The 24,284-nt window shown below is 40.9% G+C and overlaps 1 non-coding gene across 1 annotated transcript; it reads left to right on the top strand.

Annotated features, from left to right (window-relative positions):
• Positions 1-5,754: 5,754 nt before the first annotated feature.
• On the top strand, positions 5,755-5,918 carry LOC143654710 (U1 spliceosomal RNA). The gene has a single exon (XR_013161902.1). It is a non-coding gene; the product is annotated as a U1 spliceosomal RNA (small nuclear RNA).
• Positions 5,919-24,284: the final 18,366 nt, after the last annotated feature.

The following is a 24,284-nucleotide window of genomic DNA, read 5'->3' as shown; positions in this document are numbered from 1 at the left end:
TATGTGGGGCTTGACTCCCAGGGAAGTAAATCTCCCTTGCAACATGAGACAGAACTCACAGAAGTTACTGGGACCCAGAATCATGGGATTGAGAAAGACTTCTTTACCAAAAGGGGGAAAAGAGAAATAAGACAAAGTTTCAGTGGCTGAGAGATTTCAAACAGAGTTAAGCGGTTATCCTGGAGGTTATAATTATGCATTACATAGATATCCCTTTTTAGGTTATGGTGTATTGGTGTGGCTAGAAGAAAGTAGGTGATACTGCTGAACTGTGTTCAGTAGCCTTGATTCTTGAAGACGATTGTATAACAATATAGCTTTGACAACGTGACCGTGTAATTGTGAATACTTTGTGTCTGATGCTCCTTTTATCTAGGGTATGGACAGATGAGTAAAAAATATGGATAAAAATAATAAATATATAATAGGAGGGATAAGGGGTAAAAAACAAATGGGTAGATTAAAATACTAGTGGTCAATGAGAGGGAGTGGTAAATGGTATGGGATATAAGAGTTTTTTCTTTTTATTTCTTTTTCTGGAGTTATACAAATGTTCTAAATCTGATAATGGTGATGAATACACAACTATGTGATGATATTCTGAGCCACTGATTATATGCCATGTACGGACTGTATGCATGTGAAGATTTGTTTATAAAAATATATTTTTTTTAAAAGCCCAAGCAAGGGCTAGAGACCAGCCCCTACTCACCCACCAGCCAGCACCAGGCACAAACCTCACTGCTCTGCTCAACAGCCCTGCCTCAGAAGGACGAGGCTGGACAATGTTCCGTTGCCCATTCTATGCTTGTGGAGTGGTCTTTTCTCTTCCCTCTTCTGGTCAGGTTGCTCATTTGTCAGCCATCATATGCTCTGCCCTTGACGCAGAGCTGAATTTCTGCAATCAGCTCAGCCAGCTCTGTTCCTAGAAAGCTTTACTTGCTGCTATCATTACAGCTCTGGCCTCTGGACAGAAAGGATGTGGACTTCTCTCAGGGTCAGCCTCCCTTTACTCTCAGGGTGGGGTTTCTAATGCAAATCTGCCGGCTACACAGGACGTCCTCGGGCCCACTGTTTGGGAGCAGGTTAGTACTGATCCATGATACCAGGCTGTTTCTAGATACCCTGTGTACCTCATTTTAGGTCAAGGCCTAGAGCTCCCAGGTTTCAGAGAACTTGGTGCAGGTCTCCTACTGCCTTACTTCCTAGCTCTGGATTTAAAACATCCTTTTTTGATATGACTTGTGCTGGGCATTGCGTTCTTCAGCCTCTGGAATACTGCGGTACTTCCTCAACTAGAATTCATAAAACATGGAAGCTCAGGTTAACTGAAAGCTTTTTAACTGTAGTTAAAACAGTAAGAGGCAACACTGGCACTTACCTGCCCTGTAAGTTACTTACCTGCCTTGGGCAAGTTACTTCACCTCTTAGCTGGGTTGTCGTGTCTGTAAAATGGGGAGAACAATGGTAGCCACTTCTCTGGGTTACCGTGAGAATTTTTTTCTCCCCATTATTTGAGACATTGTGCACCATACAGGATTCCCGTATACCACCCCATTATTAACACCTGTCACTGCTGTGGAACATTTGTTACGATTGATGCTAGCACAATTTTATAATTGTATAATTAACTATAGTCCACAGTACAACTCTGGATTCGCTGTTTATGTAATATAGCTCCATGGGATTTTTTTTTTAATTCATTCTGTTACCATGTATACAACTCCCTTTTTAATCACATTCAGATATATATTTCAGTGTTGTTAATTACATTCACAAAGTTATGCTACCATCACCACCATTCGTTACCAAAATATTTCCATCATCCCAAATAGGAGCCCTATGTATTTTAAGCCTTAACTTCCCATTCTCCCCTCCCACCCAGTCCCCTGCTAATCTATATTCTAGATTTTGACTCTAAGAGTATTCTAATTGTTTCCAATCAGTGAGAGCATACGATATCTGTCCTTTTGAATCTGGCTTATTTCACTCAACATGACGTCTTCATGGTTCATCCACATTGTCACATGTATCAGGATTTCTTCCCTTTTTATGACTGAATAATATTTCATTGCATGTATATACTACATTTTAGACATGTGGCTGATGACTTGGGTGGCTTCCATCTTTTGGCAATTGTGAATAATGCCACTATGAGCACTGGTGTGCAAATATCTATTCAAGTCCCTGCTCTCAAATCTTTGGTGTATATACCAAGTAGTGGGATTGCTGGGTCCTATGGAGTTCTATTCTTACCTTTCTGAGGAACTATCAAACTATCTTCCACAGTGGCTGCACCAACCTTAGAGGTCCACTTGTTGAATGTCCATGTGACTGACCCAAGATCACTGAGCTGATACGTGGCAGAACCTGTTTTTCATTTAAAAGCAATTTCATTGAGATATATTTACACACCATACAAACCATCCAAAGTATATGATCACTGGCTCACAGTATCATCACATAGTTGTGCATACATCCCCATGCTCAATTTTAGAACATTTTCATTACTCGAGAAAAGAAATAAAATTTTTAAAAATCCTTCCATATCCCTTATCCCCTCTATTATTGGTCCATAGCATTGGTGTGGTACATTTGTTACTGTTGATGAAAGAGTATTAAAATATTACTGCTAACTATAGTTCATAGTTTGAAATAGGTACCTTTTTCCACATATACCCCTCTATTATTAACTCCTTGCAATAGTTGCATACATTTGTTCTAGTTCATAAAAGAACTTTTTAATATTTGTACAGTTAATCATAGACATCGTCCACTACAAAATTCACTGTGTTGTACATTCCTATGTTTTAACCTCCAACTTTCCTTCTGGTGGCATACATGACTCTAAACTTCTCCTTTCTACTATGCTCACACACCATTCATCACTGTTAATTATTCTCACAATAATGTGCTACCATCACCTCTATTTCCAAATGTTTAAGTTCACCCTAGTTTAATATTCTTCAAATATTAAGCACCACTCCCCACTCTCTAGCTTTATTCTATATCCTGCTAACCAATATTCTATATTTAATGTTTGTGAGTTCACAAACATAAAATATAATTAGTTCATATCAGTAAGATCATTCAATATTTGTCCTTTTGTGTCTGACTTATTTCACTTAACAGAATGTCCTGAAGGTTCATTCAGGTTGTCATATGCTTCAGGAATTCATTCCTTTTTACTGCCAAATAATATTCCATCGTATGTGTATATCACATCTTGTTTATCCATTCATTTGTTGAGGACACTGGGTTGCTTCTACCTTTTGGCAATTGTGAATAATGCTGCTATGAATATCTGTGTGTGGATGTCTGTCCATGTCCCTGCTTTCAGATCTGCTGGGTGTATCCTGAGTAGTCGGATTGCCAGGTCATAAGGTTACTCTATACTTAGTTTCCTGAGGAACCAACAGACCGTCTTCCACAACGGCTGTACCATTTTACATTCCCACCAGCAGTGAATAAGTCAGAACCTGGTTTTAAACCAAGTTCATTCAACTCTAAAGCCCATATTCTTAGTCACTATTCTGTAACACCTTTTGGCCATCAGTCAAAAACTCAATTCTGCTATACATTACATGAAAAACATGTCAATTATACCAAATGCCTAATGAATTCAGGCTATATAATACAAGTTTAAAAAAAAAAACAAAAACATGCGGGCACAACATTGTGGCTATAATTAACAGCCTTGAATTATATATTTAAATGTGATTCAACAGGGGAACATTAGATTATATATATTAAACTATTACAATTTTTTTTTAAAAATCTATGGTACTGCGCAACACACACTTTGAACCCTAACTTAAACAACAGACTATAGTTAATAGTAGGATTATGAGAATGTGCTCTTACCAATTGTAATAAATGCACCACACTGAGGCACGATGTTAATAATAGGGTGGTATATAGGAAATGGTATTTTATGCAAAATTGTTCCATAAGCCCACAACTTCTCTAATAAATAGTAAATAAAAGAAAGTTCATTCCTTTAGTCTGAAAATAATTATATGCATTGTTGAGTAACTATCCATTATGGAAAAGAAAAAAATATGTGTTGGGGGAGGTTCTTTTGTCTTATGTGATTTGCTTGTGATTTTCCTCTTTGCCTTGAAATAGAATATGGGTGGGGTGAGGGGCTTAGACAGGCTCCAGATCATAGATGGCTCTGTTGGTTTAAAGACTTTCTGTGGCTGATGATTAATTGCAGACTCATTAATCAAGATTTCAGGGTCCTGAGGCTGTGGCTCTATACCTGCTGAGGGAAAGGGTATGGTATCAAAGAATTCTTATAGCCTGTTTGGCTCAGTCATTTCACCCTAGTGAGCCAGAGACAGCTCTTGACCCTAAACTTTCCTTTCCTGAGGCCTGTCAGAGTGAATTGTGATGACTCTAAATTGCATTCTGAGCCTGTCAGTCATTCTGGAGTCAGATTTAAAGATTCTATTAAAGCAAAACTTATTTTTAGAATTGGAACAGGGGAAATAACATATGCTTGCATTAATAGGAAAAAACAATAGTAATTTCATCTACATATTATGGTTTGCTCCCAGATTCAATGAACTCTGGAATGAGATGGAAAATATAATAAGCATGATTCTGAAAAATTGAATAATCATCATTCTACAGGGTTCCAATTGCAGTGGGCAGAAAAACAGAAACAAAATAAAAGTACTGTTTGCTTTTAAACTTTTCTGAGTCTGTTACTCTAAAAGTGGGTTTATGCCTCCAAGCAATTGCCAGTTGAGACTATGGAATGAGGCGTACAACTTCCACATCTGAAGTATCACATTGTAAGTCTAATTTTGAAAACAAAACAAACCAATAAAACAAATCCAGACACTTTTAAATTTATAGGATTAATATTCTGTCTTTCCTCCAATAACAAGTAAATAGAATCTGCAAAATTATGTTTCCTACATGATTTTGAACTGTGTAGTTATGGTTTAAAGATACATGTCTTCAATATCTTCTGTTCTCTTTTGAAACTCAAATCCATTTCACAAGTCTTTTGTTAAAAAGCAATATAGTTCTCAGAGAATGGTTTCTTTGTGTTGGTAATTAAGCATTCTATTTACACAAATGAAATAATGAAATACAATCTCACCCTAAAATAACTTTTAAAACATTCCACCAACTGCAAATGCATGGCCCTGCAGCATCAGGGTTTCTGTTGGTGACACCAACAAAAAGTCCTGAGCTATTTTTCTGAGGAATTATAAAGAAATCTGATTTTTCTGAAAGATCTATCCATTTTAGGTGGAATAGTTGAGGAAATATTGAAATAACTCAATGGTAATTGTCCAAGTGAAGACATAGTACTTCAAGCCTGTTACTCAATACTTTTGGCATTAGATCTTCCCTCTGTGGCAGGAGTTTGCTTCTTAGGCAGTAAATTCCTGTAGGGCAAGTGTGTTTTCTGTGCATGTGATGAAGTTGCAGATGTGATCTTTTCCTCAGGTGGAAAATGGACATTAGTTACTATACCAACAACCATGCACGGGGCACCCTGTATCATGCGGCACATCCTCTGTCAACAGTTGCAGGAAATGCAGTTTGATTAAGGTGGGACCTGCTTACACAAGTATTCAATCAAGGCAAAAGGCATTCTGATAAGCAAAGGAGAAAGTGTAAGAGATTCCAGGGGTGGTCAATGGCGTGGGAGGGATGAGGAGGTGGCCAAAGACTTCGAGGGAAGAAATGCAAGGCACTTTTAGGAAAGAGGACATAAAATATATAGCATACATACTTACCTGGCAGGGGAGATACCATGATCACGAAGGTGGTTTTCCCAGGGCGAGGCTTATCCATTGCACTCCGGATGTGCTGACCCCTGCGATTTCCCCAAATGTGGGAAACTCGACTGCATAATTTGTGGTAGTGGGGGACTGTGTTCACGCTCTCCCCTGATAAAAAAAATAAAAATAAAAAAATATATAGCATAATAATGATCATTATTGGCATATTTATTACATGTCAAGTGCAGTGTTAAATGCTTCAGTTACAATATGTCACATAGGGTGACCAGCTCATCCTGATTTGTGTGGAAATTTCTTGGTTTTAGCACTGGGCATCCTATGTCCCAGGAAGCCCTTAGTCTCGGGCAAACTGAGACATTTGTCTACGCACATTCATTGCTTATAATGATCTTATGAGTTAGCTCCTACTGTTATTCCCATTTTACAGATGAGGCAGTGGACTGTCAGTGAGGAAGAGCATCACACCCAAGCTAGCACAGGGGTTGCTAGCATGTAGGTAACTGTTACATGAAACAAAATCCTCTAAGCTACTTTTTAGGAGATGTATCCTTAGACTGAGGTTGATAATCTTCATGGCACAATCCCAGATTACAAGACTGGAAAAAATAAGCTGACACAAAATTGTGGTGGGATCCAAATTCTCAACTTCACCTATGGGTACTGTGGAGTCATTGAAGGTTCCTGAGCAGAAGAACATAATGGGTGCTTTCCTGAATAATCTCATAAGGATGATCCTAAAGCAGTTGGCTCAAAAAATGGTTTATGCAGCTACTCTTACTATCTCTGGACATCTACAACCTCAACCCTGAAAGGCTACTTCTCCCAAACCATAAACCAATGATGGGATCAAAGGAATGTTCTCTGAACCCCAATCTATTTCAAGATTATTTTTTTCCTTTGCTTGTTAATGTTTTTTCCCCCATGGTTCTCTCTATAACAGAAGCTAGAAACACTTCTATGGTTGTGAGCAACTTCACTTAAACACATGTTCGAAATCTCATTTCTTAAAGAAATATCAATAGAAGAGGTGCTAGATCTAGGTTTTCCTCTGAGAGAGAACAGAGCAGGGAACATAACTGTGCTATGTGACATCACTTAGACTCTGTGTGTATGTGTACACATCTTTTGTTATATTACCAATTTCCTGTGAGTCTGCTTATTCCCTTTCACTGCTTTTTATTCCGAGCTGGAAGGGGGAAAGGGGGACCCCACCCTATCTGTTGAGATGTATGCAATCTGAGATCAGCCTAATTCCACTGTGTAGTGTAAGACAGCCAGCCAAGCAAAGAAAAGTCCATTCAGAGGAAAGGTGGTTAATTTTCGCTAAGCATCTCACCTTGTCTGATTCACAGGGAAACATTATGCGGAAACCTGAAACAGTGAATCTTTGTGCTGGGAACAGTGATTTAATTGTATTCCATGATGTTCCTGCCAAGTCACCAGGTCCATACATTCCGAAACTCCTGCTGATTCGAAATTGAAATCATTCCCTTTGCAGAAATAAACACATCCTTCTCTCTGAGGTCCCATCCAGCTGGTTAGAACTCCTTCCTGAGTTTATCTGATGTAAAATTATGTTAAGAAATTAAACAGAAGCCCCATTAAAAATGTGGACAGTACCCCCAATCCCATGAAATATTAATGAAAATCAGGAGCTAAAGAGGTGAATTTGCATACAAAGAATTCATGTAGGATATATGCTCTTTAAATGCAAATACAAGTCTTCTATTCTAAAGACTTTTTGCAAATTCCCAAGAGTTATCTGTTATTTTTGCTTTTAGTGACAGGGAAACATCCCGTTAGTAATTTCCTGTCTCAGTGGATCCTACCCAGAAGAGGATATCCAGAGGTAGTTTAGAAGCCCAGGGACATGCTGAATATGGAAGCAGAAGAGTGGAACCAGCCCAAATGGTTTGTACCATCTGTTAAGGAGACATTAGATGTGTGAATGGCCAAAAGAACACTTACTCTTGAATGGATGAATGGATCCAATCAAATTAAAAGGTGGTTTCTGCTAAGTACAAGAATAGTTAAAGAGTTGCTAAAAATAGAGATAGTTCAGGGATCACCTTAGGACACATCTCACCCTTTAACTTTAAGCCAGTTGAATTATATCATATAAATAACAAGAACATTCTAGCATAATGGCTACTCTGGCTGCACATTAAGATCATCTTTGGACTTTTAAAACATTCCCATGTGTGATCACTGCAGACCAATGAAATCAACATTTTGTTATGGGGGAAACCAGGCACTGCATATTTTTAAAAGTCAGGGGCCTGTCAAGACACAGAAACCAGAAACAGAGAATTTAATTAAAATCATTTTTAACCAGTTATTGAGGAATGGAAAATGTAAAAAAAAAAAAAAAAAAGGAGAGACTGAGGTGGTAACAGCAGGAAGTAACTGCTGCCTCTAAGACTGGGGGAACCAGGGATGAGTCAGGGCTCTCAAAACTTGGAAGCTGGGAGGAAGGACCCTGCAGAGCTTTTTGTGGGTGTCTGAGCTCAGAGGAGGCCTCCTGTGGATCTAGGAAGGGACTTGTCAAGAGAAGACACTGGCCAACTAGTGCTTGTGTCTCAGATAGGGTACAATGAAACTGTTTCTTGGATTGTGGCAAAATAGCAAGCTAGAACCAGCAAAAAACTTGCTACTGGAACTGACTGCTACTGCCAGGGTGAAGAATCATTGCTAGTGGCACTACTAGGAATGGAAAACAATCCAGATGGAAAAAAATTCCTTCTCCATAGTCTGTCCTTCCAGTCTCCCTTAGTGGTCCCAATTGACAGAGCTGATAAAGGAGAAAGGCTATCTGCAGAATTTTCGAAGGAAGAAATAAGAGCTTAATCATCAGCGCTGATGTACAAGTGATTCCAATGGGTAGGCAGGGTTGAGACCCACTGACTTTGGAATGTTATTTAGGATAGGCATTCCTGATTTGTTTTTGGTTTAACCCAGTCCCCAGTCAGTTCAACCTCTCTCTCCATTACCAACATGCTCCTTTGGTCTCCATTTTTGCCTTTGGAGTTTTAACTTTGGAGTACCCACAGTTATATTATTAGATTTGATCCACTGATTCTTCCAGTTTTGAAGAATTCTGGCCCTCATTAGCCCTATAGGACCCAAGCCTATGCAATTCAAGGAGAGGAATTAGACTTTGATTTCCAAGGAGTTTGTTTTAGCACATAATCCCAGGGACCACTTTTCCCTGGAAGCAGCCAGCTCTGGTGGTCCATTCATTATCACTTTGTGTTGCTGGCCACCCCAGAGTGGTCTGCTGCCATTTTCTTTGGCGAAAACCCAGATATTTGTAACAATATTTGTAAAATATTTGTTATCCTGTGAGATGTGGTTGAATGAAAACATCAGCTTCCATGCTTCTGCTTCTGTTCTCCGGAGAACCTGATTAGATTTTTCCCACTAGTTTTGGGGTTCAGTACTTATAAAATATCCAACCCGTTGGATCAGAAGAGAAATAAAGCTAATCCTTCCCATCATGAGGGCTTCCCACATGAGATAAGATACTGTAAATCTTCATTCAGATTATGAGAATGAGTGTCATCAGGCTTCAGTCATTCATTTAACAAATACACATTGAACACCTACTATGAGCTGGCTGGTGTTCTAGGCACCAGAGGTACAGCGTGAACAAAGAAAAGAGCCTTACCTCATGGAGAACACATACTATTAGGAGAGAGAGACAATGAGTGAATAAACAAGTAAACCTGTAATGTATCAGATGGCATATTAGTCATTCATTCCTGGGTAACAAATTACCTCAAAACTTGGTAAACAACAACATCTCAAATTCTGGTTTGGGTAATTCTGGTTTGGGCTCCGTCACAGGATTGTAGTCACACTGTCATCAAGGGTTGCAGTTTCATTTGAAGGTTTATTTGGGGCCGGAGCATCTGCTCCCCAGCTCACTTGTGTGGTGTTATCCCACAGCCTTGTTCCTCACCACATAGAAGCTGGCTTTCCCCAGAGCAAGGGATCCAAGAGAAAGAGAGAGTGCTCAAGATGAAGCTGTGATTACATGATGACCTAATCTTGGAGTGCCGAACCATCACTTCTGCAGTATTCCATCGGTGGGAAGCCCAATGCAGGGTGGGAGGGGCCTATACAAGGGTACAATTAGAGGGGCCACCTGCCACAGATGGGCACAGTGCTGTGGAGGAAACGAGGGGGGTGAACAGGGCAGGCAGTGGTTTGGGTGACTACTGCTATTGCTACAGATGGTCCAAGATGGCTTCATGAGAGAGCAGAGGCCTGCAGGAGGTGAGAGGCAGCTGCACGTCTTGCTTTGTAAGAAATCACCATTTCCAGAAAGCTTCCTTTGGCTCCTGTCCCAGCCAACAGCTTCACTAAGTGCCCCTACTGTGCACTTCTGAGATCCCATGCCTAAAAAAGCTCTCATCACACTGCCCTGTCTTCTCTCTTTTTCTACTCCTGGAGGGTGAGTTCTTCACTGCCACAGGCAATGTCATGTCCATCTTTGCATCCCCAGTAAAAACTCAGTAAATGTTTGATGAATGACTGAAGAAGTTTACTTTTCTTGTAGTTTATTTTAAGCTTGAACTCCTCTTTAACATTACTTTCTCTAAAATATTAAGCATCAAGTATCATTTTTCTAAAATAAACAAATAAAAAAAATCCCTGGAAAAGAATTTATACAGCCACTTCAAACGTATAAACCTTCCCTTCTGCTGCTACGTCAACTGCGTTGAGTGCAGACGCTGTTAGTTCCTGAGGCACAATATGGAACAAAAATATGTGGCAACTTACTGAATAGGAACATTTTGTGAGAAAAATATTTATGTTCCCATGTAGCAATGTTTCTATTAAACTGCTTCTAAATATGTAAAAAGGGGGGAAAAAAACAACTCATAGTGGCTGCTGAATACCCTAAGGAGTCTTGAAAACGTGCAAAACAGCAATATTTTAATAATGAAAAACAGATATGGGTGATCTTATTTCTTCATACCCTCTTTTCTTTTGGCAATCTTTTACTTTCCAAATATATGTCCCTTGTCCAAAGAGTCAGATGCTCTGATCTAACCACAGCCCTGGAACAGAGGCAGCCACGTATACAAAGGGACAGTTGGTCTCTCACAGAAATAAATCTCCCAAGTGTCTGGGAGCTCAACTGTAAGTCAAAGCATCAGCTATCTCATCTCTCTCCTCATGACTCTAAAGATCTGGTTTAGGATTGCTCCTCTTTTGGCCTTGAGGATGGAGGTAATGTAGCAAAGCCATGCGAACTGCAATGTGCAAACAAATCACCTGGGGGTCTTGTTAATGGCAGATTCTGGTTGAGAAGGTTGGGTTGGGGCCCGAAATGCTGGATCGCTAACAACCTCCCAGATGATTCTAGGGACTCGTCCTTAAGATACTAAAATAAGGTTCAGAATCCAAAGTTGACTGTCTTTTCTACATCTGTAAGTGGTTTGACACTTTTTTTCCTTTATTTTTTAATTTTTCTTTTATTTTTTGGCTGCATGGTCCAGGAATTGAACCTAGGTCTCCCACATGGAAGATGAGTATTCTACCACTGAACCACCTGGCACCCTTTCCTTTTTTTTTATGTTAAATATTTTTAGATCAGCCTAGTGAGGAACCCCTGATAATCATGAAACAAATTTATGCTGTCAATTTGCAATGTGCTACACCATTTATTGTATCAGAAGACAATTTAAATTTCTGGTCTCTGGCCCTTTAAAATCTCGATTTGGGAAACATGTTCAGTCATACATTTTCATTTGAATAATCTACAATTTAGATTCCACACCAAACTAAGTGCTTACCTCTTACAGCCACATCAAAAGTTCTGTTTAACAAGCATTTACAAATTGATAGTGAGCAAAGAGAAATACAGTTATTAAGCATACAATTAAAAAGTGGTAGCTATTGTCCCGTACACATTTCCAGATAGACATCTTTCTGTACTCCAGCTGCATGGGAGGAAAAAGAGGATTTCACCCATGATTTACTTTATCTTTTTATTTTTTAACTGTTTTATGATGTGATACTCACCGTTTCTCAAACTAGTTGACAGGACAATACAGGGTTACTCACTGAGTCTGGCATCATCTTGCTGGAGGTCATTGGCTTCTGTTAATTAAAAAAATGAAAAGGAAAGTACAAAAGTGTATCAGAATGGGAACTATCCTGGTGTGTATCTCTTTAAGCAGCAGCCCCCTCCAGGAGCCCTTGCCCTGATCTGAATGGGGAGTAGTACGTGTGCCCAGGGAACCCTTCAGACACTTTGACCAAGCCCAGCTCAGCCTTCTCCCATAGCCAGCAAACTGAGGCTATGGGTCATTTCAGTCCCCAGCTAGACTTGCCTCTCAGCCCTCAAAGTACCTGTCTTCCATAGATAATAACTCATAGTGACTTTGAATATCTTTAATTCCTATATCTGCTGGGTATGGAGCAATCAAAGATTTCCATCTGACTTCAGTTGTCAGCTGCATTACCACTTCAAAGATGCAGAAAGAACTTCTGACTTCTGAATATCCAAAACAGTGATAACAATGTAAAACCAAATGAGTTCTTTCTTTGGTCAGTGATAGAATGTCAATATACCTGTCAGCCCTCTCCATCTGTCTGGTTGGTTTTACCTGTTTTCCAAATTTTCCTCCTATTACATAGTCTAGAAACTAATTTGATCAGGACCCGATACACAGGAAGTAATTAACAGATTGATTAAATAAGTAGATAAAAGGAGGTTGGTGATTATAACTCTCTTCAACCAAGCACTTCCAAAGACAGCAGTGGCCATGACAATAACAACACATACATGGGTATAGTCAAAATTTTACAAGTTTTCACATAGGTCATCTTGATGATCTTCACTATGGCTTTGTGAGGTTGGGAGAAAATAAACCCATTTCACTGATTAGGATGCTGAGGCTCAGAGATTAAGCCATTTGTCAAGGCTGTATGGCTAGTAATGACAGAGCCATGATTTTCATTTGGGTCTTTTTACTTCACTACACCAACTTGCCTCAAGAAAGGCTTGAAGACTCTTAAGACTTTTATCTTGGCTCAACCATTCAGAAATTAAAACCTGAAAATATAAAATCAGAATCAAATCTGGCTTTTTAGGGAGATAGCATGGGAAGCAAAGGAAAGGTTGAATATAAGGGGTTCTTAATTTCAACTCTAAGTCACCCTTACTTTTTCTGACTTATATACTGGATTCAATTTTTAATATGTACTCACGCTTACGGTGAAAAGAGCACCAGAATTCAAGAACCCCAGACCCAAGTACTCTTCTAGTTGTCTTTCCATGACTCATTTGGGAAAATGAACTAGCAAAATCATGAGGAGCAAATGAGGTGAATCTGCAATCATGCTTTGGAAGTAAAATCATCTTTCACAAGTACAGGCATTCTCACTAGCATGCTCTTGCTGGGGTAGTGGACAGGGAAAAGGTGCTGGGATAGTGGTTTTGAGTGAGACTGAGGAGGGGTGGGGGAATGCAAGCTTTCTCTACAGCCTAGTGCATGGTGGAACCTGGAGGAAAATTCCCATAACTTTCCCAAGGATCACTCTGCTCTGGGAAAGGACTTGGATTGTCCTTCAGAGAATTTGAACCCTTTAACCTGTTCCCCATTAGGAAAGTTTGGCATCAACCAAAGAAGTGGCGTCTTTAAAGAAAGGAAGTGTTTGCCATATTAATCTTCAGCTCTTTCCCAGCAGGATCTATGAGAAGACAATCTTAGAATCTACCTCGTGGGAATAGAACAGAGAGTATTTCCTGAACTTATAGCCTGGGAGTTAGCATGACACAATGTTGGCTTAAGTGAATCCATAACCCATTGTAACTGGAATCACATCACTGGACTATGGGATGTGTTTTTCTTTTTGCCAGAAAAGATTTAGGCTGAATTTAATTTCAGCCTAAAGGGGCCATGTGGTGGAACAGAAAGAAGACAAGAGCTCAGACTCTGAGTTTAATAACTTCTCTATCATTTACATACTAAGTGAACTCAGTTTCCTCATATGTAAAATGGGCACATGTTGGGATGTGAACAAGTCAATAAATCATGACTTTCTCCTTCTTCAAATAAGAATCTGAATCAAATAAGAAATGAACATAGTCAAATTGGGGAAAAGGAGTCAGTACCAGCTTAATCACTTACACATCTAGATTTGGGAAAGCAGTCTGGACCTACAGCCAAATGGAACTCCTAATATTTCCCCCTTTTCCAAGAATTGAAACAAATACAGACAAAATGGCAGGACAAACATAGCTTACCTACCTCTCCCCAAATGTCCTTCTTGGCAAGAAAGAACAGGACAACATGTGCCCTAGACCATTTCCAAGACAAGAAGAGGGAAATCCAAAGGAAACAGGCACTCTATTACCTAAAACCACATACCTCTGCCTGGATTTCCCTCAGGCATCTCAATCGTAATTTGTTCCAAACAGAACTCATTGTCTTGTCTCCCTTCCCTCAAACTTATTCTCTTTCTCCTATTTTCCAGCTCTATTTTTCGACCCGTTTTCCCTAATTAAAAATCTTAATGTTAGCCTGCACTGCTGCATCTTTGTCTTTCCCCACATTTAATAGATGCTCAATTCCATCAGTGTCTCTTCCATCTGACGTCATTTCTCCACCCCGAACATCTCTACTTCGGGCTAGATCTTCATCTTTCACCTGACCTCTTGCAATGGTCTCAGAAGTGATCTCCCAGTTACAATGGCCAACAAGCTCCTCCAATGCACCGTTCACACTCATTCCTAGGAGAAGTCATTTGCAAACATCTATTTCCCTCTCTCTCTCTGTCATACACCCACACATCCTTACCTTGCAAGCCTCCTGTGACTCTACCAAAGTTCTGAGTCCAAACTGTGTCCCATCTGTCCTGCCTTGCCTCCCATTTATCCAACCCCCCGCCAAGCCTTAGGACCCTGTGGCACTGAATTAAGATCACCATGCCCAGAAGAGTCCATACCCTATTGCACGCCTCTTTGTACTTCTCCTGTGCCCTCCACCTCAAATGTCCTTCCCCAATACACGCCCATATATTTCAAAGCAGATTGTAAAGTTTTTTTTAAAGTCAATTGTAAAGTTTTGTTATTGTTTTTGTTACTCTTATTTTTACCACTGCAGTGATATTACCAGGATGCACACTTGAATGTGTGATACAGTGTGCTGTGTGGACTTTTCTTAATGCCTTATAATGGGTGGATTATAGATAAGCAAAGGACTCCTGCCCCATCCCCCAATAATAATTATATTATTATTATTATCTCCCAATAATAATAATCTTTGCATTGTTAGTGAAGAGTTACCAACTAGAGGTGAATAAAAAGAGGGCAATACTGTCTAGTTAAGAAGAAGATGTGGGCCAAGGGATAGCCATCTTCTCAGGGATTCAGGTATGTACACTTGTAATCACCTGGTCTTTCCCAGTCTTTGTCATATATTTCAGAGGCCTCTCTGTGGTCCTCACTGAGTCTGAATAAATCTCCAGGCTTGGGCATAGACAGGTTTTCACACCCAAATCACCTGGCATGCACATTCCCAGGCCTGGCCTCAAACCTACTGAATTGCAATGACAGGGATGGGATTCAGGAAGCTATATCTTTTGTTTTTTTCACATGGGCAGGCACCGGGAACTGAACCCAGGTCCTCGGGCATGGCAGGCAAAGGAAGCTACATCTTAATGAGATGCGTAGTAGAGCTCATGTCCCTGTGTGAGAACCTCTATTGTGTAGACAAGGGCTCCAGCAATTAGAATCGTATCTTATGGGACTGGAATCAGCCTTAGGAATCATTCCCATCCAAACACCTCCCTTTACTGGAAAGGAATTGGACCCATCATGGAAAAGTGACTTGCCTAAGGTTACACAGTTGGGGGCTGGCAGAGCCTCCTAGCCTCCAAGTTAGCCTCCCTCCACCAGAATCTCAGGCCTCAGAATGACATGTCCATGTAAGCAGAGGGGCCTGGGTGTGACCATGACTGTGGCCAGAAACAAACTGCTCATTATTGGACTACCATCTTCCAAAAAAGTCATCCTTGGTCCCAGAGAGGTGGCTTTCTGAGGTTTCTAGAGGGACCTAAGAAGCAAATTACATATTAAAGCGGGGCTATGTGGAAACCTGTGTATTTCCTAGAATATTCATCATTATAAGGTAGTCAAAGAAGAAAGCATTTCATAATCAAAGAAATCGTGGTATCCTTTCTCCTTGTCTTGAATTGTCTCATAGCTAACAGTTATGTCAGCTTGTTAAAGGCACTGATAAGTCCTGCAGTAAAGAAGCCTATTTAACTTGCCTTATTCCAGCAGTTCCCTGGCTTATTTGACAGAATGCCTTTTTTGAGTGTGTAACACACACAATCTGGAGAACTAGTGTTCTAAGGAGATCACTTTGGAAAATATTTATCCATAAGTTTCTTTGCACAATTCCATGTTACAAGCTGGTTTGGGGGGAAAGGCACTAAACTTGAAGATAGGAGACCTGAGTTTTGGGCTCCACTCTGACAGTTTTCAGCATTGAGAACTTGGAGAAGTCTTTTGTCCCATTTTATAGATAAGACACATGCAGATAAAAGGTACATAGCTTTCCTGACTGCCCAACTGCATTGTTTGGAGGACTACAATTAGATAATGTAATAAAAATGCCTTACAGAATAGAAAGCACTATACAAGTCAAAGTGTTGTCATTGTCATCATCATCATATCATCTTCATATGCTTGTCATTCAAGAGGTCATCTACTTCCCACAGACCTCATCCTGCCTTTAGCAGGGGCCTTGACAAGATGGCACCAGAAGTTGCTTGTAAGGCAACTTCCTTCTCCAGGTGACCCAGCAGGACCATGACACCAACACTTACTTTTCTTTCATGACAAATTCTCAAAGCATCTACTGTAGAAGGCATTGACTTGGAAGCTTTTTCACTGATTTATAAGCCAGTTATTGGTGTAACTGTTACTCCTCTCCAGAAATATTTGCACTGTTAATATTATGTCCAGTCAGATGGCAGAGGATAGAACAGTTTCACTCAGATTTCCCTGGTTTGTGTTCCCGAGGGGTGGTTCCCAGTCTTTCCCTTCCCAAACAAACTTCTTTCAGTGGCAGGCTTTCCTCTCCTCCCTCAGGGAAGGTCCCCACTGTACAGGAAGGGGGCAAAGTCTTGAAATAAAGGCATGAGGTGCCATACAATAACCTTAGGAAATAGCCACTGATGTGTGTCACTGTCATCTAAATGGTAACCAGTGACCAGGCCTTATTCATTTCTGTGCCCCTGCAGTGCTAGGCACAGCTCCCACCACCTCCTAGGTGCTCAAGGAATGTGTCTGAATGAGTGGATGGACACGTAAATGAGTTCTGGTTTAATGGGGCTTCCATGAGCCATCCTTCTCACCCATGATATTCCACACTCTCATCATAAAGTAAAACATTTCATACAAGGGATGTATTCATACAGTTAGAAAACCAGGCAGCAAAGGACCAGAGATGTGCAGTGCAGTGTCCCTGCTTTCAAGAATCAGGGTAAGTTTATTGGGCTTGCATGCATCAAGGTAAGTTCATGGCAAGGGGATTAGTTTAATTTGTCTCAATACACTGTGGTTTCCCAGAGGGTAGGGACCATCTTCAATATCATCATCATCATCATCACCATCCTCTTCATCATTGTAGTCATTACATAAGTTTCACGTGGGTAGGGATTTTAGTTTGTTCCTGGATGCATTCCAAACATTCAAGGCAGTCCCTGGCACATAGTAGGCACTTTAAATAGTCAATGAACATGAATAATCATTACTGGTGCTAAAATGTATTGTATGTTTACTTCCTTTCATGCACTATGCCAAGAACTTCATATTCATTACTTGAGGAAACTAGGGCATCAATAGAGAAGAAATTTCCAAAGTTACTAGAACCAAACTTAATAAGTTCATGAACTTACCCTGATACATGCAAGCCCAATAAACTTACCCTGATTCTTGAAAGCAGGGACACTGCACTGCACATCTCTGGTCCATTGCTGCCTGGTTTTCTAACTGTGTGAACCCAACTCTGAACACCACATACCATCCCCACCCCACTCCCACTGCACCATGGAAAAGGAATGGCAAGCTTCACCATGCCTGTTGTCCCCAGCACTTCTGTGTCCTTCACGTCTCCTAGTACTGCTAGTACTAGGTGGGTGTTCCTCACAGGGAGGAGAAGACAAGATTCCAAATCAAATTAATGGCCCCGGTCGGTTGACTGAGCCTGACAGCTTTGCACTTGAAGTAGCTAGCACGCCAACGCATGCAATGCCAAATCGGCATTAATAAAGAAATAGAGACAGGACTGGCTGCGTGAGCATGCCAGCGTTAAGCCCTGCCCAGCCAGCCAGCTAACAAGATTTTTATTGACAGGGAAATAAAGACTTCAGAGAGAAATATGATTCACTCTGCCTGTCTTTCAGTGAAAAGTGAGTTGGGAAAGAGAGAGAACAGATCTTGCCCTCTCAAAACACTCTCTATAGTTTCTCTCTAGTGATACAATTGTGACCAAACTAACAGGGAGGCCACTGGTTCAGGGGAAAGGTGCATGATGAATGGGGATGGGGAGGGAAAAGGGGCTGTGCAGCTTCCCAGACCACGGAGAAAGCCAAAAGCCATTAGAGGGGCCATCCCTGCATATGCCGGAAGTGTGTTGAGCATTTGCCACACAACGCAAACAGGAATATTCACTGGGTGTATATATGGGGCCCAGTAATAAGAAAAGGTCCCTGACCTTAATAATTATATTTAATGTGTTTCAACAAATATCTACTAGTCATCTGTTCCATAAGACATAATGCAGTCCAAATTTGCATTAGATGTCTGTCTCTTTTGTATCCCTAGTGCCTGAACATACTAAAAACACCTAATAGTGTATGTCACTTTACAGCTTCTAATGTGATTTCACCACCTGCTTATTTTTATTTGGTCTGCACAAGAACACCATGGAAAAGGCATGGCAAGTTTCACCATGCCTGTTCTACTGTTTAGGAAACCAGGATTCAGAGAACAGCTGCTAATAATAAATATTTATTGAGGGTTTAGCCTGTGCCAGGCACTGTGACAAGAAGTTCACACACATGATTTTCACAACAGCCCTGGGAAGTAGTTATATCAACTCCATCGTACAGATAAGAAAACTGAGGCTTAGAAGAAGTATGTAAATTATCCAAAGTTGCACATGTAGTAAGTGACAGAGTTGTTATTTAAACTAAGGAAGTTCTGCTCCCTTGCTTTGATGCTCAAGGTTATACTATCTTCAGAGGTTAAACGATTAGCCTAAGATCATGCAACCTGCCAGAGACAAAGCTCTACTCAAACTCAGAGCTCCTTGCTCTATCCCCACTGCTTGAGAAAGTTATTTACTAACACTGGAAAGGGTCCCTGGTTTAAAGGCATTTATCATGTGGTAGTGGAAACAAGACAAACAGAGCTAACATCAAGGCAAGGCCAAAGTCTGGCCTTCAGTCAATTAATAAGATTGCCAGACATAAAGTATTGTTTATGTTTAGAAGAGAAAGAAAATCTATTGCTACTGCAACCCATATAATCAGACCTTTATTGAAAATTTAATATGCACTAACATTTTACTTGCTTTAGCAGAGGCATTTATAGCTCATGGAATATCCAGATGCTGCCCACATCTCCTAGTCCGTCTGCATTTAGGCAGAGCCATGTGATTGGTTTTGGACAACAGGCTGTGAGTGGAGGTGATGCGTATCACTTCTGCAGCAAAAGAAAAAGAGCACATGCGAACTTTTTAAATGCTGTATTCCTCAGAAACATTCCAAATAGTGGAGCCTCTGTCTGTCTAGATTCCTTCTTAGAGAAGAAAAGTCTTCTGCTAACCTGCACTGGTCAAAAATCTTTTTGCATGTTAAGCCACTACCATTTGAAGTAAATTTGTTACTGCAATATAATTTAGCCGATACTAATACAGTGGCCTGCCATCATTTAACATGAGAATACAGCAAGGAAGGATTGGGATTAGAGTTAGGCCTTGGAAATCTGCCAGGGAGGATGAACATGGGAAGTTGGAAGGCCAGAAGAGAAAACAGACTTACAAGCTCAGTGGGGTGTGTTTTGGTATTAGAATTATAGCAGAATGGAACTCAAAGATCATTTTTAAATTGAGGGAAAGGATACTCAGAGGCAGCGATTAACCTGCCCTGAGCTATATCACTTGGGCTCCATCCTATAGGTAGAGGAGACACTGTTGGGTTTTTGTGCAGGACGGATCAATGAAGGTTCTGCTTCAGGAGGATGCAGATGGAAACAGTGCCAAGATGTCTGGCATTTATAGAAATTTGAAGCTGCAGAGATAAATTAGGAGGCTAGTTCTAAGTAAAAATCTAGAAAGCTCAATATGAAAACTGACCCATTTCAGGCTTTCTGAGGTGAATCTGAGGCAAGTTACAGGAATGTCAGGTCTTAATATCCAGGTGGGGGGTTTGTTCTCAAAAGATAAAACCACCTCCTAAATTGGAGCTAGTTCCTTTTTCTAGGACTTGACATGCATAGATTCTTTGTCACAGTCTTCTGCCTGAAAAGATCCTGAGAAAAGGAAGCCGGGCCAGGGATCAGCAACCAGCTCAGCAAAACCTGGCAAAACACTTTCCTCCCAGGCACCAACTGTGTCATCCTTGTTTATAGTTCTGTCACTCATTTGCTTATATTAATTCATCAACTACTTAATTCATTCACAACAAATAGATATTAAACACCTACTAAGTGTCAGGAACTGTGCTATGTCCTGGGAATACAGCAATGAGAATTCAGCAATAGTACCTTAAATTCCTCATGGCATTTCAGTCTAGTAGAAAAGATTTATTTTTGTCATTACTTAATGTCTAATTATAAGCTGTGATAAGAGAGCTAACTGAGAAGCATAGGATCCTTCAGAGCCTATAAGAAAAGGACATACTCTAATTTGGTGGATAAAGGAAGACTTCCCTGCAGAAATAACAATTAAGCTGAAATCTAAAGGATAATTTAGGGGCTGAGGAGGATGCATATTGCTGGCAGAGGGAAAGCCAACCTGCAAATGCCCCAAGGCAAGAAGGATCATGGCATATTTAAACCCTGGAACAAAAAGGCCAGGACATTTGGAGATCAGAGAGGCAAGGAGACAGTGGGGAAAGATGAGTCTGAAAAGCTAAAATAAAATTTCAGATTCCCTGCCCGGCTGTTCAAGGCTTGCATGAATGAACCCTGCCTGAGAGCTACAGGAAGCCCTTGGATGATTTTGAACAGGGACAGAATGAGCTATAGATTTGATAAATATCACTATAGCTGAAGGGTAGGAAGTGGATGTGAGGGAGGTAACACAATATGGGGAGTTAGAGAGTTAGGTGGCTACTGCAACTATCCAGGTAAGAGATGGCAATGGCTTCGGTAACGTGGTGGAGAAAAAAGGTAGAAAGAAGGGAATGGATTTGAATTATGTATTGGACATAAAATCACAAGATTTGATGATAGATTAGGAATGGAGGGTAAGAGAGAATGCACCAAGGATGCCTTCTAGTTTTCTCAATCATCCAACTGAGTGGATGATGTTGATATTGACTAAATAGTGGACACAAGCCAAGGTTCAGGGAGAGGGAAGGTAGTTAGGTTGGTTTTGAACAAAGTAAAAGAATCCAAGCTGTGACCATTGATGTTGCTGCCTTGCAGCCCATCCATAAGAAGATAAGGACTCTTTGTTCCCACCATGTTTTCTTTCTCAGTGCCTCCCTGATGGGCCCAGGACCTTAAAACTAACTGGTCCCTTCCCAGACCTATAATCAGAGGAACTGGGATAATGCTGTAACACTCATCCCATTGGTTACATTTGCAATGGAACCAATTCAAAGTTCAGAGTTACAGTATTTGACCCTTCAATCTTCTTCTTTTTTTTTTTTTTTTTAACATGGGCAGGCACCGGGAATCGAACCCGGGTCCTCAGGCATGGCAGACAAGCATTCTTACCTGCTGAGCCACCGTGGCCCACCCTCAATCTTCTTTGTTTTATATGTTTTATGCATATTAAGCCCCAGTTTGGCAGTGGACTTAAGATCCATAATAAGAGCTTTTTAAACAGACACACAGAAACCAAATAGAATTGGGAACTGGTACACAGCTAATCATCTTGAGTTTTCCACTATTTACAGGAGAATCCCATCAACATCCCAGAAGAATATAGCATTTCAAGGTCCTAGAAAAGAAATAGTTGCTTCTGGCTGGGGACATTAAGGAAGATGTTCGTGGGAAATTTGCATTTGCATACATCTTGGAGGGTGAATATGATTGAGATAAATAGTGACTGGAGAAAGAAGAAGAGTTCAGGCAGAGGGAACATAATGGGCAAAGGCAGTAGATAGGTAGAGAAAGGGCATCCTCCAGAACCCTCCACTTTAGCTCCCACTCCTGAGCACTGAGCTCTCCTTGATCCCTACTTGGTAGATGGGAAAAGGGTTTCAGCTCAGCAACCTGGGGTGTGGCCACAATGGGCTGAAGCAGGATGGGATTCTTTTCCTGATGTTCCACCTTTTCCTCTCTCCCTACCTTTAATCTTGTTGCTCCCTCTGCCAGAAACATACTCCCTCCTCCATCACCATAACCATTTGTTCAAATCCTAACTCTCCTCCACATGCAACTCAAAGCCTAGGTACATAGCAACTTCTCTCTTTCCCCAGCCAGAGGTGACGATGCCTCCCTTAACTTTCTTCTATGCCTCTTTTGTTCTAAGTTTATATTCAAGCTATCTAGAGCCATGCTCTTTGAGTAAGGGGCTATGTCTCATTCCTCCTCAGAGACCTTTGGCAGCCTAGCAGATAAGTAGAAGCACCATAAATGTCGAACCAGGGCCCAAGCCTGAACCTAGAACTCCTGGGTCCCATTTCCAATTCTGACTCTGAATAGCAGAATACATAGGAAATATGCAAAACCAGCTATACCAAATGCTTCTTTACCATAGCCTGAAACCACTATAACTAAACTCTGAACATCTAAGGGCTTTACAGCTGAATTTACTTTTACTTCATCTGAATGTACAGGTTTATCTTGGGACAAATGGCTTCCTGCTAATATATTGGTGGCTCCTCTAGGCTCTACCTATTGGTGTTGGAAAGACAACCATGGAAGGGAAAGTCTTGTTCCTCTGCCAACAGGCTGCCCAAGCTGAGATCCAGATGTCAGTGTATGCACGTACCTGTGAGTGCCCTGTAATACACAGGCATGCATGTGTAAGTGAGAGTGTGTGTGGCCATGGATATGGGAGTAGATGTGGCCAGCTGTCATGGCCTGACCAGCTCAAGCCTCTATTGTGGAAAACTTTGGTTTGGGCTCATTGACAAACTGAGTGGGTGAGAGATCCAGAAACAGAGAGAGAGATCTTTTCCCCAGTGGTTACTGAAAACCACCAGGAGTCATCATGTTTATCTTTCTCATTTATCCAAACCCCAAACAGCCCCCTGCAGCAAATCACATTTCAACAGGCGAGATTATTCTGTCTATAGCATAAACTTCTCACTGCAGTTCTCTCTGGAGCAGGCTCTCTAGTTAAATATAAATCTCATTCTAATAGCTACTTTGGAGAAGTAATGCCATTTGCCCTGGTTTAGAGAAAACGCAACATAGGCTCTGGCCAAGCTGATTTCTTTTTCCTTAGATTTAATCAAAGGCACATAATTTAGAAGCAACACGAGCTCTCCTCTGGCAGAGGGGCGCTGGTGTGTTTGTGTAGTGGTGAGGGTGGGGGTCAAATAATTGTTGAATTATTTCTGTTTTCTAACCCCTGGTTTGGGTAGGTGGAGTGTGCTCCCTCTTTTTCATTTCCTGCCATGGAAGTGGTTTCTGGAAACCTGTTCAAAAGATCCAAACAGAACTGAGACAGTCCGAAAATGGCTATTTTTCACTGCCCAACTAAGAATCTGCAAGTTTTACCCCAAGGGCATAAGAAATCTCAGTCTTGCATTGACGTCTGCCTTTGGAGGTAAGCAACTCAGAGTGTGGTGAAGGAGCAGACAATTACCTCCTGGGGGGACAGATGGGGTTTTAAGGGTCATAGCACAGTCGGGGTAGAAAGAACCAGGAGTTACTTTCCTGCCAGCCAGAGTTACTGCCTTTCCAAGCCCAACCTATCTCTAGCCCCTGGGGAGAAGGAGACAGAATTTATCATTGACAATGGAAAAAAAGAAGACAGTTTACAGCATAGCCCTGTTCTAAAATGCCACTTGTTGTAACTGGGGCAATAAAGCATCCTGGTTGAAAGCGGGGGCTCTGGAGTTAGACCCTAAATTCAAATCCCAACTCTACTGCTTACTAGCTGAGCCATCTTGGGCTAGTTGCATAGCCTCCTATGCCTCATTTTCCTCATTTATAAAATGAACAGATAGGATTCTTATAAGCAATAAATGAGTTGATACATGTAAAGGATCTAGAACAGCACCTAGAGTGGTGAACACTACTATTAACATTATCTGTGGCATTAATTCAACCCTCAGCGTGATCCTCTTTCTGGAGCATGG

The sequence above is a fragment of the Tamandua tetradactyla genome, chromosome 13, assembly GCF_023851605.1.
Source record: "Tamandua tetradactyla isolate mTamTet1 chromosome 13, mTamTet1.pri, whole genome shotgun sequence".
Lineage (NCBI taxonomy): Eukaryota > Metazoa > Chordata > Mammalia > Pilosa > Myrmecophagidae > Tamandua > Tamandua tetradactyla.
This window is presented reverse-complemented; position numbering and strand designations above follow the sequence as displayed.